This window comes from Aphelocoma coerulescens, chromosome 2 (assembly GCF_041296385.1).
Source record: "Aphelocoma coerulescens isolate FSJ_1873_10779 chromosome 2, UR_Acoe_1.0, whole genome shotgun sequence".
Classification (NCBI taxonomy): Eukaryota; Metazoa; Chordata; class Aves; order Passeriformes; family Corvidae; genus Aphelocoma; species Aphelocoma coerulescens.
Genome location: NC_091015.1, coordinates 43362904 through 43380348, shown reverse-complemented (window position 1 = coordinate 43380348; position 17445 = coordinate 43362904). Strand labels below are relative to the sequence as shown.

At 38.6% G+C, this 17445-nt stretch overlaps 1 protein-coding gene across 2 annotated transcripts in view; it reads right to left on the bottom strand.

Moving 5' to 3' along the window:
- The window catches only part of CREB5 (cAMP responsive element binding protein 5), a 255838-nt gene that overhangs the window by 172990 nt on the left and 65403 nt on the right, over window positions 1-17445 (bottom strand). The gene's annotated exons all lie outside the window — the stretch shown is intronic.

Genomic DNA, 17445 nt, shown 5'->3' with positions numbered 1-17445 from the left:
GTACACAAAAACACACTGCTGCTAAACCGCAGGGTTTGACTTGGCCTGCGTTTAAAAACAAACAAAACTCTCAAGCCAGAGATAAGCCACAGTGCATACATATGAAAAATATGGTAACCTTGAGAGCATTATTTTTCCTGTCAGGCATCAACGTGTGAATTGTTAGCAGCAAGAGGAAAAGAAACTTTCCATTGTCACCTCATGCTAGGCTGAGGAAAACAAGAAAAATAACCCTTGTATGTACACTGCCACTAAGACTCACACAAAGCACCTTCCTAACCACTCCAATACTCAGGATTTAAAAGCAAAGTTATATTTCACTCAAAATTCCAATTTATGAGTCAATTTGTCTAGAAAGCCCACACAACCACCACAAAGTATTTGTAGATAAAGCTGGTGAGAAAGGAAACTCAGAGCTCTGATCAAATGTGGAAAACAGAAGAAGCAGACAACACGCTGAATCCCAGATCTAAAAGAAAGATTGTATTATGAGCCAAACAAATGATAACCTTTCATGGAAAAGGAGAGCAAATAATTAGGGGACCCCAACTGAAGGCATTAGCTATTATCCCCTCATCTCCCAATTTTATATATTTCATGTGATTTCCCAGGACAGTGTGGACACAGGGATCTCTGTTTCTTTTACAGGAGTTGTTCTGGTCTTCATTAACACATAAAGAGGCAGAGGTGCTGCCTACAGTTGCATGGTCAGACCACCTCACCTGGAATGAAGAGGACCCACCTTTGAGTTCCTCTTCCAGTAAATAATTTACCCATTATGAATCAGGTCTAGAAGCTCCTTATTCACTTAAGTATTCACTTAAGGAGCATGAATTGCAAGAGGAAGCCAGACCAAGGACCTTAACTGTAATATTTCATAACACAGTAGCATGGCAATAACCTTAGATATATGAAAACTTCTCCAAAAGAAGTTCTCCCTCATCTACCACTTTCCTATTAAAATGTCACTTCTTCAACAGATTACTGGTTTCTGATGGAAAACCTGTTCAGTTAAAAAAAAAAAATATACAGCCAAATCTAGCTCAGGATTCAAGCCTGCAATGACTTTTTTGATCATGGCCAGATTTTGCAAAAACAGATCTAATATCTATCCATGTGCAGCAAATATTTTAACACTGTCACTTCCTAAAGTGATCTCTAAAGGAAGTATGTATGGTGCTACGAGTCTGCAAGGCTGGGGAATGGACAGGATGGAAATCCATCACAAGTCTTAGACAAGTGGTACCCTGGCACTTGCCCAGAGTTTTACTGGACTTTGTTGTACCATGGCAGGGCAGAACTTAAAGATTTTATATCAGATTCCTGTGCTGCTAGATTAAGTATTTCCTTTCTCTTTTCCTTCTCTTTCCATTTTCTCCTAGAATTACAGAGCTCTCTAAGGTACAAACAGATGAATTATGATGGGTATGGAAAATTTCATTTGCCCATAAGACAGTGTAATTGTAACCTTACATGCATAAACTTCCAGCACTGTTTCAAAGTTTTAACAGTTTCCAATAAACTGCATCTTTTCAAAAAGTAGGCTGAGTATGTGATGCATGGAAAGTAAAAGCAGAGTGAAAACCTGTCAATGCTTTCAGATGTCCATTCTTCTCAGTAATGCAAGCACCGTTGTTGGGCAAGCGTATACTACGTCGCCAAGTGAAAGCCTAAGGTTTCCCAACAAAATGTCAAACTCAGCATGACTCTGACATTCATAAGAAAAGGATTAGGCAATCTCAGAATAATTTACATCACTGAGATGCTTGTGAATCTACAGAGAAGTTCAAGCAAGTTCATACTTTAAGGACAATAAGTATGCTTTGAAAGACAGTAGGAAGGTAATGCACAGTAGATCTGACACTAAGCCTATCTGATCTCGCCGTATGCATCATGACATGCAGAATGACTCTGTATCACCAGCACAGCAAGACTAGGCTCGTTGCACGTGTGATGCAGGCAGTCTTCAGAACTCCCAAAATGGTTTTGATGTGTTGAGCTCTGCATCTGATTCTGAATGGATCTGGATAGAATATTAACAAGCTCCTTGCAGACTTGACTTTGGGTCCTTATAGAAAGACAAAAAATTCAGCAATATTGGTTGAAACTGAGACCTCCACTTTCTAGTTGAATTGTTATTTGGTTAGGTTGCTTCCAGCTCTACTTTTAAGGAGCTCTTCATGCTCTTCTACCAGGCATCCGTGAATAACATCTCCTTTGACTCCCCTTTTCATTATCCTCCATCTCTTAAGCAGATGGTAAAGATTATTTGATACTAGGTGTAGAGCTCCCAGCATTCCAGCTCAGAGAAGTCTACGGGAGCAATGACACAGCAATGACTGAGCTCTGCCTCTGCTTTTAATATTCCCAAGATCCATCCATACTCTGAGAGAGTATGACAGCCACATACACTCAGAGTTTTCTCAGGCATCTTCTCAACTGTGCTTCAGCATTAGAAGAGGGTATATGAGCTCATCATTATTATCTATTTTATTAAACTGAACCTAAGTGTTCACAAAGGGAACAGGCCACCCATATGTCAGGAGCTGCAGAGACACAAAAGGCATGCCTTAAGATTTATTTAATGAATCTTAATTAAGATCCAATATATGAAGAGGAATTTATGTCCTTTAGGACTAAATTCATCCTCACTAAAGTTTCCAGTCACTCCCACTGAAGCAGAAACTAGGATTATAACACTGAAGAGCTTTTATAGAAATGCTCGCCTTGCCCATGTGCTCATGCAGTACTCTCCAACAGTATTAACATTCAAACAAATAAACCAAAAAGCAAGAAATCATATCCTCAAACTGCTTTTAAATTAACGTGCTCATTCTCAACCTTTCTGGCTGCAGGAGGAAAGCGTACAGATCATCATCATCTTAACTTCTCCCCAGTTACACTTCATGGCCCATTTTAGCTTCAGACTTAGAAGAAAACATTTGAGCATTTTTCTCCCACGTGCAACCATTTAAGTTTGGATAGGCAACACACTTATTTTTTCTAAAGGCCAAAAACCTCTTGTAGTCATGCTTCCATGTTCTGGTGGAGAGGATTACACATCACTCCACAAGAACACACACCCTGTTGGCAAGCTCAGCAGAGAAATGACAGCTATGCAGACACAGGCAAAATACGCCCAGGCAGTCACCATTTCCCCTGAACCCTGGTTCTTCCAGAGTAACACCCATGCATTTCACACAGCACCACCTCAAGTTAACCACCATCTACTGATCTCAAAGGATGGAGACAACTGATCCATCCTTTACAATCTACGGTAACATTCTGAATTTCAAACAGAGTTTCTTTGTGGTTTTAAACTAAAGATCTAGTTTCTGAACCAAAGTCTGTTTTTATTTTCCTACTATTATTTTTTAACTGTGAGGCTTACTAAAAATTGCAAACACGAGTTTCACAAAACTGCAGACCATTCAAGATTGTTCCATGTAAGCTTTCAGATCAATAGAGCTGTAACCTACAACCAATTGTACATAAAGGTATTCTGCAAACTATAACATAAATTCCCAAGTCAGAAGGTATTTTCCATTAAAAAAATGAAATAAAAATGTAGGTAATTTAAACACTAAAAAACAGGTTTTGCACATCTTTTTTTTATGCAAAAAATCATGCATCTATATTTTGCTGCATAGCAACTTAAAATATTTTCACATAGTTCAAGAAAAAAGCATCAACTTAAAAAAATTATAGAGAGAAATCAAATATACAATAGTACTTTAGAATTGATACAGACTGTCTATTCAATATATATTAACATATATTAACATATATTAACATAATATATATCAATATATTTTAACAAGGACAAATATTCTAAGACAAAACACATTTAAATGGCAGTTTCATATACGCTTTTAAGAAGTGTACAGTAATATCTTGCCTTATTACTGAGATCCTAACTTCACAATATATAAAAAATACAAGTGGAAGCCTCCAGTGACACACTGCATATACTGTTTACACAACCAGAGAACCTGCCAGCTTAAAAACTTGGAAGACATCATTGTAAAGAAATTTATACATTAAATGTGGCAAATAATGGCAGGCTTCAAAATTATTTTAATCATATATCATCTCCATCAAAATTACTGAGGCTCTATGAATTCTCTCCTGACAGAAGAAAATGATAGTCCCAAAACAAAATTTAGCAAGTCTCCCCAGAAACAGCACCGATTCATTTATTTTTGCATTGTTCAGATCAATGTGGAAGGAAAACACCCTCACACTAGCCCATCACAACAGTTTCATCTGTAACTGGCATGCAGAATCTAAATTGCCATAAGCACAGAACTAAGCTTGCTGCCCACTCAAGGCTAGTAAACACAGATGAGGAATTAGGGAAGAAAACAGAGATAAAAAATGAATTATGTTACTAATGTAATTGAAGGTTTACAGGAAAAAGAAAGTCTATTATCAAGATTTAAATTAAAAAAAAAAAAAGGACAAAGTTCCATTATGCAAGAGATGGGTGAGTGTAAACTTGGTGGAGACTGAAATGCAATACCTTTTCCTCTTATTTTTAAACTGTAACATCTGTAGAGCTTGAATGAGGAAAAGCATTAAAGCAGAAAAAAAGAGAACACAGAAAGGAACTTCTGGAAAATGCTGTGTAGTAACATTAAGCATAAGGACAAAGCACTATGAAGATCTTATTGCAGACCCCTAAAATCCATTTAACTCCCCTACTTAGCAAGAGGTATGAAGTCACTGAATGAGGCTGACACAAAAATACAGAACCGATGCCAAAGGATCTGTTCCTCAAAATATTTCAAAGAAAGACAAATGCTCACTTAACAGCTACCTGATAAAAATGGCACATTACAAGAAACAGCAGGCATGATATATCCCAGAATGGAGAAAGACTCTTCCCTGCCCCCAAGCCCCCCATCCAACGTCTCCCCCCGAACTGGACCCAGTAGCTATCCACACCACACTGGAGACTGAAAGGCCAGGAGCAGTATGGGTATATCTGACTTCTTGAACCCCAGGCACGCCTGCTCAGTCAAATGTTATCAACTTGATCTCCAAAGGGGTAAAAATGTAAAGAAAAATTAAACTCCTTACTCAAGAATGACAAGTAATGATAGGCAGATGGGGAAAGAAGGGAAACATTGCTCTCACTGAAATCATAAAGCTTTGAATCTGTACTTATCAGTCTCAGCCACTGGCTTCCAATTTTTTGGATCACAGACCTCTGTCAACCCTCTGAATTTCACACAGAGCACTCTGTGCTCTTATCATAAATTGTGTAATTAAGGCAAGATGGTTCCACAGACCAGATGCAGATGACTTACCACAGCTTTGCGACCACCAGCAGTTCACAGACCAGAGTTTAACTGCCACCCAAATATGGCTTTGGAGCACCGTGACTAGAATTTATTGACAAAAAAGATAACATTTCTAAAGGTGTCTATGAACTTCAGTAATCCTTGTTTTTTTTTCAAAATGTCTTCTGTTTTTGGAGCCTTAGACAATTACTGTTAATTAATGGATCAGACTTGTGTACTGGGGCTGGCAGGAGCTTTGAAAACTTTTATCCTAAATATCTGTGTTGGAACATGCAGGGAAACTTCCTTGTTGTTTTAAGTTAGGATGGATTATTCTTAAACGTAGACATGCTGGCTGCTCCTCAAGAGGTACAAACCAAAAAAAAAAAAAAAAAAAAAAAAAAAAAAAAAAACCCTCATAAATAATTTTTTTGTCCTGTTTTCTTTCAATAGTTGTTCCTTTGTTATCAGAAAGACTTTCTGAGATACACTGAGTGATGCAAACCTCATCTGCTAATCTCCAGCAAACTACATGGCGCTGCTAAGCAGTGTGGCACAAGACACAGGACAGACATATGAAGTGCTAAGCCAGGTATAAGCCATCTCAAGGCTCTAGCAGTCACCACTATAACACAAAGTCCAAAGGGCCAATTTAAGCCCTACTAATCCTCTTAAGGCCACTGCCTGAAGGATGACAGCCCTGCACAAAATCTCTGCAATGCTGCTCGTGCTGCAGGCCAACCTCTGGCTGCCCCCGCCGGGCCTCTGCCCCTCGGGCACGCAGGGAGCACTGCCACCTCCTCTGGTCCCTTCCTCACACCTTCACGGGCAAATGCCCATGAACTTCTTCCATGGGCAGGAGAAGCCTCCCTGCCTGCCCTCCACTTTGGCTACTGGTTTAAGCAAATGCTCTGACTCCTCTGATACTATGAACAAAATGCAGGATACTTAGAATTTTTGGTCTTTTATCTTAATTTTTTTGACATGATCTAATTACAGTCATTCAGCGGTGCCCTCTAATTATCAGTAGAAATGAATACTGAAAGATGACCCTTGTCTTCCACAATTCCCTCCCCTCTTCCCCCACTACCCTTCTCATGCCCTTTACAGCATGTCTGTCCAGACTATGCTTGTAACACCCGAAGCCTTTTTTACACAGAGAGTAAGCAATATATGCTGTATATATATATATATATGCAGAGGTACCCATGATAAAGCACTTACTAGAGCTAAGGAAAAAAAGTGATATAAAGGAACATATTTTAAAGAAGAAGGAAACTTTGGAAGATTGGTCTCACCAGAGTTTGAAAGGAAATAGCTCCTCTATGGGAAAAGATGACATCAGATTGCATGCTTATGTCTTGAAGTTTCCTACAGATATTTCCCATTTTTCCTCAGGGTTGCTTGTTTCATGCACAATTACTTGTCCAAGATAGCCACTAAAGCAACACAGAACAAAGAGCTTCTTCTGTTCAACTAAACATCAGTAACACTAAGTGTGCAAAGCCCAGTTTGGGTCACTCAGGGTGTTTTGCACTGCTAACACCACATTAAGTCCTGCTAACTGGGAGGCTAAAAAACGGGGAGTACAACTGGCTCCCTGGCTCTACCCAGTTCTCTCATTCTTCATGCAAAAGCCATAAACTGACTATTTCATTTCTTCTAAGTTGCCTATTGTGACATTTATAAACAGGAACCTGGCAGCATGTCAATGGTGCAAACTGATTTCCTTTTCTAAATACAATTTTAAAAAGCAAATAAACAAGGTTATGCCTGCTAATGAAACATTATATGCCATGCTGGAGCTAGTTTTTCTCAAATGTATTCTCTAGAGCAGATGGAACACCAATAAACACAAAACAACAAACCCTTTTATAAAAAGCATGTTTATAAGAAAATACATTCTCCATAGAACTTTGTCTAAGGCAAAACTGGCTTATATCTGTAATGTTATCTTGGGGACAGAATTATGGTCCCATTAGATTCCTGTAAACAAGGGAGCTCGCCATGCATTTCAAATGGAGAAGGGCTGGTAAGAAACATGAAAAGAAGAAAAGAAATTTGCCAGGATACTTACTAGGTGTAATTCCTAAAGGCCTTAGCTGTAATCAAGGCCTTATTGTGCTAAAACCTGTATAGACACATTGATGGACAACACTTGCCCACAAGCCTCAGAGTCCAGAGACAAAACAAGGAAAGTGGAAAGAAGAAAGAGAGAAAGTGATTTGTTCAGCCAAATATCAGGACTCAGTGCAATGGCTCTTTTCTCCCAGTCCAGTTCCTTGTCCATTATTTTACACTGCATCTAGTTTCCCTGCATCTAGTACTTATCTACTAATTCAGAAGACCAGAAAAGTTTAAAAAAATAGGTAAAAAATTAAAAGAAACAGAATTATAAGCTCTACTTGGGTTTTTCTAGCACTATCATTTCATTTCTGTAAATCAGAGTGCACATACTAAGTGGGTACTCAAAGAACCTTGTCAAAGTAGGTGCATGTCAACTTTTGCAGGACAAGCAATTAGACGTCCAAAAGCAGCTGCCAGATCTGGAGGCCAGTCAGAGGGTAGTTGAAAACCTGGTTTTCCTTTCTTTATTGTAAGGAGTTTTGTTTTTATCCATCATGAAACAGAAAGCTGGGAGGGGGGAGGGCGGCAATCCTCCAGGAATTGCTTTAAACAAGCCTTTGATATGGCTAACTGAAGGCACTAGGCTTTTCAACACTATGCAAACCATTTATAATCTGTTAATAGCAAATACACAGAGACAGCACTTCGGCATTTAAATTTGTTATATTTTATTTAAAGCTTCTTTGAAATTCTCATCATTGATTTCACTGGCATAAGTTATTGGCATCATGCATGAGTTACAGCACTAGCTGTTGACTGCATTCAATGACCAGAACATTTTTTAGACAGAGCAGTTGGTAAAGAGAGCAAGGATGGTAGCAACAAAACAGCCAGCTATTTTCCATTCAGGCAGTTTCAGGCAGAAAACCAGCAGGCTTAACTTTTCTGCTAAGAAGTCAAGTGGAAATGCTGCTACCCTGGTAATAAAATGAATCTCCTAAATATTCTTTTACCCCCAACCCACTGTGCCAGCTGTGTTGGGCCAGGAAGACTACATGGGCACTCAAACAAAAGGCTAGGAAGGGTCCAGGAGTGAAGGCTAATGGTGGTCTCAAAAAGCACCCAGACAAACCATTTGCGACATACGAGAGATCATAGGTTTAACCAGTGAAGTGGGTTTTCCAATGAGCCGGTAGGAAAATCATTTTGATTGGTGAAAATCATAAAAGGAACACCAAGATATCAAGTTAATTCATCAGGTCTCCTGGGAAGTAATCACAAAGGCAACCATGCAGTTTTGCAGGATCCACAATTGCTTCAACCAAGTTTAGGTTAATGCTTTGGGAGAGGAGAGCTAGTTTAGATCTTAGACTGAAAGAACTTAAATAGAATTAGGCATGTAATTTGGAAGCATTCAGGCAAAAATTAATAATCTTTGTAGCCATAAGAGTTTAAAAAGTTAATCTTTAGAAAGGCAAACAGACTGTCTACACAGAAGGTAAAAAACTTAAATACCCTTCTAGCTAAAGGAAGTTCACTTCTACTGAGTACAGCAAGGGCTACAGACAAAGAGACATTACAAGAACGTGTCCTCTCAATCCTCAAAGCTGGTAAGCAGTCTGGTTGAGGAGAAGCTGCCCTTGTCCACCTCTGCCTTAGTTTCAGCAAGTGGCAGACAGGCAGGAAAAAAGAAAATTAAGACTAGGAGAATAAACATGCTTGGAAGAAAGATAAATCAATAGTGGTCCTTTTGCAAGAAACAGAGTTGACCGTCCACTGATAAAGGCATGTGACTTGGTCTTAAACACAAATGGAGATCTCTGGAAGAAAAGCTATTGTTAATGGGAAAAAGAACAAGTAAGCAAGCTGGTATGGAGCTTGGACATACAACTTCCCAGGACAGGGACAGCAGAAAAGATCAGAAACATAACTCCTTGGACTGCAAATGTGTTCTACAGGTCAGGTACACAGCAAAATGCACAGCCATCCTTTTCCTCACTCTTCTACACATTTACTGCATGACTTTGATCAAATTACTTCACATTCTTCTGCCTTACATGTAAAACAGGACAAAGACCTTCAACAACTACACAGTGCTTAGAAGTGACAAGAGGGGAATAGCTTCCAGAGAGACAACAGAGTATGCTTACGAAGGCAATGTAACACAGCAGTGACAGAGCAGAAGAGGGTTTTTTTGTAAAAGAACTCCACAGGACTTTAGAGTAGCATGCATTTCAAACTCACAGAAATGAAAAGAAATCATAATCAAGATACTTTAACCAATACAGAAAATAGTTACATGATGAATACCATTAGAAGAATTGCAAGACCAAAGAACAATTATTTGGTAGCTGGAAACAGGAGAGAAAGACGTGTGTCAGTAAGAGAGAATAATGACTGCATACTCAAGTCCAGAAAGTCCAGATAGCGTTGCAGGATTTATTCTTCAGAAGAGGGGAGCTCAGCATCTGCAGAAAATTGTATCCAGTTAAAGGATTCCTGGCTGTAAGTCCAAATATGGGTACTAAAAATTGTAAGACATTTCAGAAGAGTCAGGCTAAAAATCTTACTGAGGTTATATGGTAGTGGTAGTGGTGGTGGTGAAGGGGGTGAATTCTCAGTTGTAAAAGTGGGATATGTTTGGCTCGGCTTCTTTTCTGACTGGAAGAAATGGAGAGAAAAACAAACAAGCTGCACTATATTTGATAATGCTACCAGACAATCATCCAGATGTACACGCTTCCAGTCACACTAATTAAATGTGGTGTGGAGCCATCCTGGGGAAATTACATACCATTCCTTTAGAGTACCACATGCTTCTGAAATGCCTTGGCAAAGTTCTCACTCCATCTGAGGAGCCACAATGCTCCTTTTACTAAGTAATAAATAATTGATCCTCCTGTATAATGGTGTGACCCAGCCAAATAGATAACTTCATTCAAGGAGGCAAAACATAATTCAAGCAGGAGTTTCAGCTAAGCACTGAATGAAACAGGGCGGGCAGGCATTCTTGAGCAACAACCTAGCTGCACATGGAGAACTGTTAATTCTGAGCACTGTCCTCCACACAGCAGCTTTTGCCTACAAAGTGGCTGTCAGTGGGATGTTTATACCCTAAGCAATGTGATACCTGAGAGTTGAAGGACAGAGCAAAGGGTCAGGACCCAGCCTGAACAAGTAGCACCCCGATCCTGTTCTCAAGAACAGCTAGCAAAGAAGAGCAATATTACCCTTCAACCCTTGAACATTGCTCATTTTCAACTCATCTAACTTACAGTTTTAATATACAAGACTCAAAAAATAGCTACTGAGGAGTCCAGGAACTGCTGTTTGCTTTTTCTTCATCACCAGAAGACAATGGAATGGACTGTGCTCTGGAAATCCATTGGATCACACTGTCTAAGCAAAAGGAAATAGGTTTTCCAGTAAGATAGTGCTCAGAAGGTGATTCTGTGTATGTTTTAGCCTTTTTGCCAGTTGTCTAGGAAAATTACAGTGATAACTCCCTGACACAGACAGTATTTTAAAGACTTAAGCTGAAGATAGCTGCTAAATATCACAATCTTCACCATTCCTGTGGATTATATAAGAAAAGGCAATGTGACCCCTATGTGACATTCTAAAAGCCATTTCCCAAACACTGAATGCTTGAACTAATTTCAAATGCTTGCTACAAATTTTCATATTTGAGAACAAAGGCTGAAAAGCCAGAGCTGTTTGTGACTCAATGGAAGGTCTCCTTCAAAACACATCGTCTCACATTTCTCACCTACAGCTCTGAAAATGTAGCAAACCTGAATTCAGTGAGTCTGGATTTCTAGAGCTGGCCCAGAATTTTGCTCAGAGTTTCACATTTTCAAAGAGCCAAACAAGAAAGCTGATAAGTTTATCTGGATTTACTAATTGTGTCCCATGTAATAAGACCTGAAATTTTAATTCTTTCAACAAGATTTATTAGGTATTGGCAGGGATGCATATGGAAGTTTAGCATCCAGAGAAAAAGCTATTCAACAAAGAAAGAAAGAAAAAAAAAAGTAAACTCAATGAGGTTCAAAGCAAAAAAAAAAAAAAAAATAAAGATTTGTGTGATAGGAGAATATACTTTGTTGTTCTACTAGATTATTTGCTTTAAGGCAGAAATATGATAGTCTGAATTTTAATAAGATATGGTAAAGTCTGTGATGCAGGGAGTCCAAAATGATTATTCTTCCTTCAAAAAGGACAGACAATGTACTACCCTACAATACTTGGTCTGTCTCTTCTTACAGTAAACATTGCTAATGCTCCTGGAGAGGGGCTGACCTTGCCAGCCAATTACATTATGCTAATTTGTCTGTTACTATAACTCCTACAGAGGCATTCACAGCTCAAAGCAGGACACAGATTTATATTGTCTCTTCCAAGCTGCAGACTGTAGACGTTAATCTCTCTCCCTCCTTCCAGTTACAACTCCACATGGCAATATCTGCATTCAGTGCCACTGCACATTGAAAGAGACAGTTATTGCCAGCTTTATTCAACTTAGAAGACAAGCTGTGTTCCTGCTTTGCCCTTTTAATAAGTGTTACTCTATCTCAGAAAGCATATGCACGGTAACAGCTGTTTTCATATGAAAACATATGGTTTCTCATATGCTTTTGAAAACACCACAGGAATGTATTTGCTTGCTAGATGCTAGTGCCATGTCTCTACATCCAGCAACAAAATCATTGAAAGGAGCTGAATACTTTCTATGTTATACTCATGTATTGTCAAAACACCTGTTGTTTTAAAGCAAAAAAAAATCAGACAGCTGAAAAGATTTAAAGTAAAAATAAGGCTCATAATTTAGAAGTTATGTGCACTACAGTATTACTTGAACATGGGATCAAAACACTGGTCTTCTACAGACATATAGCAAATAGCATGCTCCATGCAAGCAGTTTATAGTCCATGTTCCTTCATGAAAACAAAAGCTAGTGAGACCTGCCTCTTCTAACTGCTGGAAAGATCAGAAGTTTCCCTAGCATCTTTTAGCTGAGATATGATAAACAGAGTATCAAAAACAATTGAGTCACAGCAGTTTATAATAAACTACTGTCCTTCAAGTAAACCACAGTATTGACCTTTACATGCTTCTTTCCCTCCCTTCACAATATTTAGGGCAAGCTAAGAATATCCACATAGCCAGTTGCATGTCAGAGGAGGTAAAAAGTAGCTGATTTGTTGGGCTACTTTAACTCAGATGTGCTCAGTGTAGGGTCAGGTTAAACTGAAAGCTAAATATCTGGGTAAATAAAAGTTCTGGCTGTGGTTTTGAAGCCGATTTCAACATCAGCTGACACAGAAACTGACATAAATATGAAGAAAGTTTTCGAAGTGTTATAAAGGCAGGGAAGTTACAGATTGGCAGGAAAACAAGAAAAATGCAAAAACATGCCTTATGACAAGGTCTTACAGAAATTTCCCTTTGGCACTAAAAATAATTCCACTGGAATATTTGTAGAAAAAAAAAGAAAAAAATTATATTCAAACTAGTTTATGCTCTAATACCAACAAAATGAAGAAAACCATCCAACACTACTGCAAGACCTTCTGAACACACCAGTATCTCTAGGTGGTGTTCCAGTACATCTCATGTAACTTAAAAAATTTTACACCTGTGTCTTGATGGTGGTTAAACACAGGGTCACACCAAAAAGTCCCTCGTCACACTGAAATGTTAATGTTTTATTACCTATTAACAGTGAGGGGGCACACAGAAGTCCACACAAATCTGTAGGACTGACTTTACAATTTCCAGCAGATCATGTTGCACTGCCGCCTGCAGTTAATGCCCTGAGCCACAGGCTGGCTTTTAAGAAGGTGCTTAAGCACACGATGCAAAGAGGTCAGGAGAGCAAATGAACAGCAAGAACTGGTGAAACTCCTGTGACAGCTTGAGGTATGGCCCTCAGGCATCTGGTGGGCCCCTTTCCATGGGTTATGATTCCCTCCTCGCAGTCTGTGAAAGGTAACACTTGCCTGGTGGGCACACAGGTCACAACGAGTATCTAGCATTTTGCAAACTACTGGCAGATGTGCAATAAACCCACGCTGACCTTCCTTCTAAAAGCAAGCAGCAACCAAAGACTTATTAAGATGCCCTGGGCATAGGAGATTTAAGAAAACAGGTTGATTGCTTGTGCAACTGTTTCTACCAGCTAGGAACTAATGCACCAGGGACAAAAATATAAAGCCTTCGGAGGAAACAAATACAGGATGTCTCACTGGGAACACAATGGTCTTAAAATGATACAAGCCAAGGGAATAGAAATAAACCCTTACCTGACTAAAAGATGTTTTGCAGTTATCAAACAGAGGTATAACCTTGTTCAACTGGTTAGACACTACAAGGAAATGATGAAACCAACTTTCAATAATACCTCCTTAATAGTGCCCAGAGCTGTCAGTCCCAGAAGGTAACTGAGAACATCTTTTACCTAAGGTGACTCTTAAAAGCTCAAATGAATAGGAAGATCAAAAATCCCAGAGTTTGTGTCATTGAGAAAAACAGTTCGTATGTTGCACTGGTCATATCTGCAACAGAACAAAAATATCCACCATGAAATCATATTTGCTTCTTTTTCTGTTCACATATTCAGAAGGAAGGAAGAGGAAAAAAAAGAATAAAATCAGGTATAGGCTGCTGTTCAGAGGTTTCTAATCCTGACAAAACAGTACAATAACGTGCTCCTGTTGGACCTCAATTTGACATCCATAACTCCAGTTCTTCACCAGAAAAAGAAGAGGTTGATTTACAAATGCATGTCCAGTTTTCCAAAAGGTATCCAATAACTTTGTGTAATAGCAGGAATTTTCATAAAGCACAATGGTGTGAAAAGGCTTAAATGTACATACAAGAAAAATGAAATCAACTGCTCGAGGTATCATTCAGCACATACCATATAAAAATTCATAAAAATATTTACAGAATTATATTGTTCACCTGCATTGCTCCTTGGAATCAGAACTGGCTTTTCCATGAAGACAGTTAATTTGCTCATAATGATCAACACATGATGTATCTCTGAAGTCTCCAATATTAAATTTTCTACTCATTTTCCAGCTGATGAACAAAAGGAAACTGCTCTTCCTGCATAATTAACTTAGCTTATACTCCTATCATGAACAGTCTATACAAGGCTATATCTGTACCAGCTATATGACAAAGTCTCATCTATGACCTTGTTATGCATGTAGAAGAAAAAATATTTTTAAAAAACCATTAAAAATCATACTGCATATTCCAGAAACTTCAGCAAAAATGACCTCACACTAGAGGTGATCTAAAATTACCTTATTTTACATACAGAAATCTATCGTATTAGCAATATTTTCAAAAGATGTAGTAAAAGAAGAACATAGTATGAAAGTATGTTGAAGCTTAAGCTTTCCATTTAGTTTAGTGGTTAGACTGGTTTAGACCAGCAAAACTGGTCTCTTCATGAAGTTTCAAGAATTTCTCCATTGCAGGTGTAGCTTCTGATTATTTCTTTACTAATAATTACTGGCAGAAGCTTATCTGCTTGACAGGAGAAGGAGCATTTAAAATTACCAGAGTACCACATTGCTTTATGTCCCAGAAAGGGTGAGGGTGTCTAGCTGGCAGAGCTCATGGAAGTGACAGGGATCCAATCCAGACAATGTCTGTACAGACAGCACTGCAGGTTCCTTGGTTGCTCAGCTCTTTCACACTGTATTAATAACCTTTGAATGCATCAACTCTGGAACAAGCAGAATTATTTTTTTATTTTCCTGGAAAACATGCTGTGGTATTAGGTTAGTAATTTAATCTTGTTGGCAATATAATAGTTATGGCATAATCCCTCATGTTATAAAAGTAATTGCCATAATCATAAGCCACATTCAATTATTTCTTTTTCTACATTGCAGCTGCAGTGGTTTCCCACTCCCAACCTGCCGTCCTGTTGCTGACAAGACAAGAAGGGGCAGAAAGCAGAGCTCACAAAACACTACTACATCCCATCCCCTTCCCTTGCCTAATAGCAAGTGACTCCCCATCCCAGTTAATAAAGAGCTCCTTGTCCCTCCATTATGCAGTGTAATCTTTAAAAGATTACATTCTCATTTGGGAATGAGCCAAGAGCCAGTGGGAAATTCTCTAGTAAATTGGATAGGGAGACAACAATATGAAGGGCAGCTGGATGGTAGCACATTTTTTTCAGGGCATTCCTATTCCTGGGGCCCTCTGACATTGTTAGAAGTCCTGCAGTCTCGGCTTTTTTCACTGCTCTGTTGTCAAGAAAATGCTATTCAAGAAGAAAGGGATACAGATTAGCTGGTTTGAAAATGGAATGTGAGGAAACGAATATTAAAGAGTAGGAAGAACAGAAGAAAGACCAATTTCTTTTAAGTCTTAGCACCTTACATAAAAACAAGGGAAGAACACTTTGTTTTAAAACAATGTATTAAGTGTATCAATTGCAATAGCAAAAGATGTTTTTTTTTCTTACCCAACTGTCAAGGAGAAGGCAATTTGAGCACTCCATCACTAGCAGCATATTAAGAACAATTCTGAAAGGAACATTTCCCTCAGTGACTCTTTCCCCTTGCCTGCACCTTCCAGCAGATGCATTTGCTTTGTGGAATCTGCTTTCCACTCCACCCTACCTGTGATCCAGGATGGAGAAAACCAAAACAACACAGGGCAGGCAGCCCTATCTCATTTATCCCTGCCCATGGAGGGATGTGAATGAGAAAGGCAACAGCATTTTTTGTTGCGTTTTTTCCTTTTTCTTTGGGAGTTTTTTGGGGAAGTAGGATTTGGTTGGTTTGGTTTGGTTTGGGATGGGTTTCAGGTTGTTTGTTTTTATTTGGTTTGGGCTTTTTTAGTTTGTTTGGGTTTTTTACATATACACACACTTTCATTGTTCTTTAAAGTATTTTCTCCACAAATCACATAGAATAATGTATCCAGAACACTGCATAGCTGACTGATATTTATTTGGTCAATTATGGCATACATATATTATCATCTCATTACTGCATTTAGTTAGAAAACACAGAAATCTACCAAAAAAAAAAAAAAAGAAAAATCTGTAACAAATGTCTTTTTTTTTTAAGTAGTGGACCTTTTCTACCTCCCCCAGAAAAATAAGTTTTCAATCATAATTTGAAATTATGATCACTATTCCCTTCCATGTTACATAATTATTTGTTAGGAAGAAGTAAAAAAAGACACAGAAGGGTGTCAGAAAGATTTGGTTTACCCCTAAATTTCTGTTTATCCAAGTACAACTTTCTTCATCTGCAGGACTCAACTAACAATAGTTACCTTCTGTTAGTCCATGGGAGGCAGTAGTTAAAATACATTAAAATAGAGGATTGTTTGCAATTTAAAACCTTGGTGTTGGGAAGTCCTGATTCAGCAAACTATCTCTCTTCAGCAAACTCCTGCACACATGCTTGAAGTTAACCATATGTTTAAGAGCTATTGAAGTACGTGGACTTTGGCCCCATTTCAGAAAATCAGTTATATACACATTTAACTGGCTGAGATAGATGAAGCAAAGAAAAGAAATTTGGATATAAGAGGTGCACCTGAAAAAGATTCCAGCCACACAATAATCCACAAAATAAGAACTTATGTGCAGAGGTGTAACACTCGTAATAGTTTTCCTGGTTTTCCTGAAACATATATGTTGGCATTTACAATTGCATGAGTTTACTGTACTGGAAAAAAACAGCGTAAATGGGAAAGAACTATGGTAACTTTGTCATTAGAGGAACAAACCTTACACAGATGTATACTTCCCAAGGGACACACACAGAGATCTCAGAGGTAAGACAGGAGTGTGACATGAGAAAGAATATTTTTAAAAAGACTATAAAGAAAGCAGAGACGTGAGTGTCCAGACTGACTTTCCTTTCCACTTTTTCACAGGTAAACTATTCTAATACCCAGTATCAACTGAGCACCTTCATGCCTCCTCTTCCCTTGTACAGCCACATCCCCTGACATCTCATTTCAACATTAAGCAGAGAAACTAATTCTGTTTCTTTGGGTTTGGGGGTGCGAGGAACAGGACAGGCATGGTGGGGAGAAAAGTAA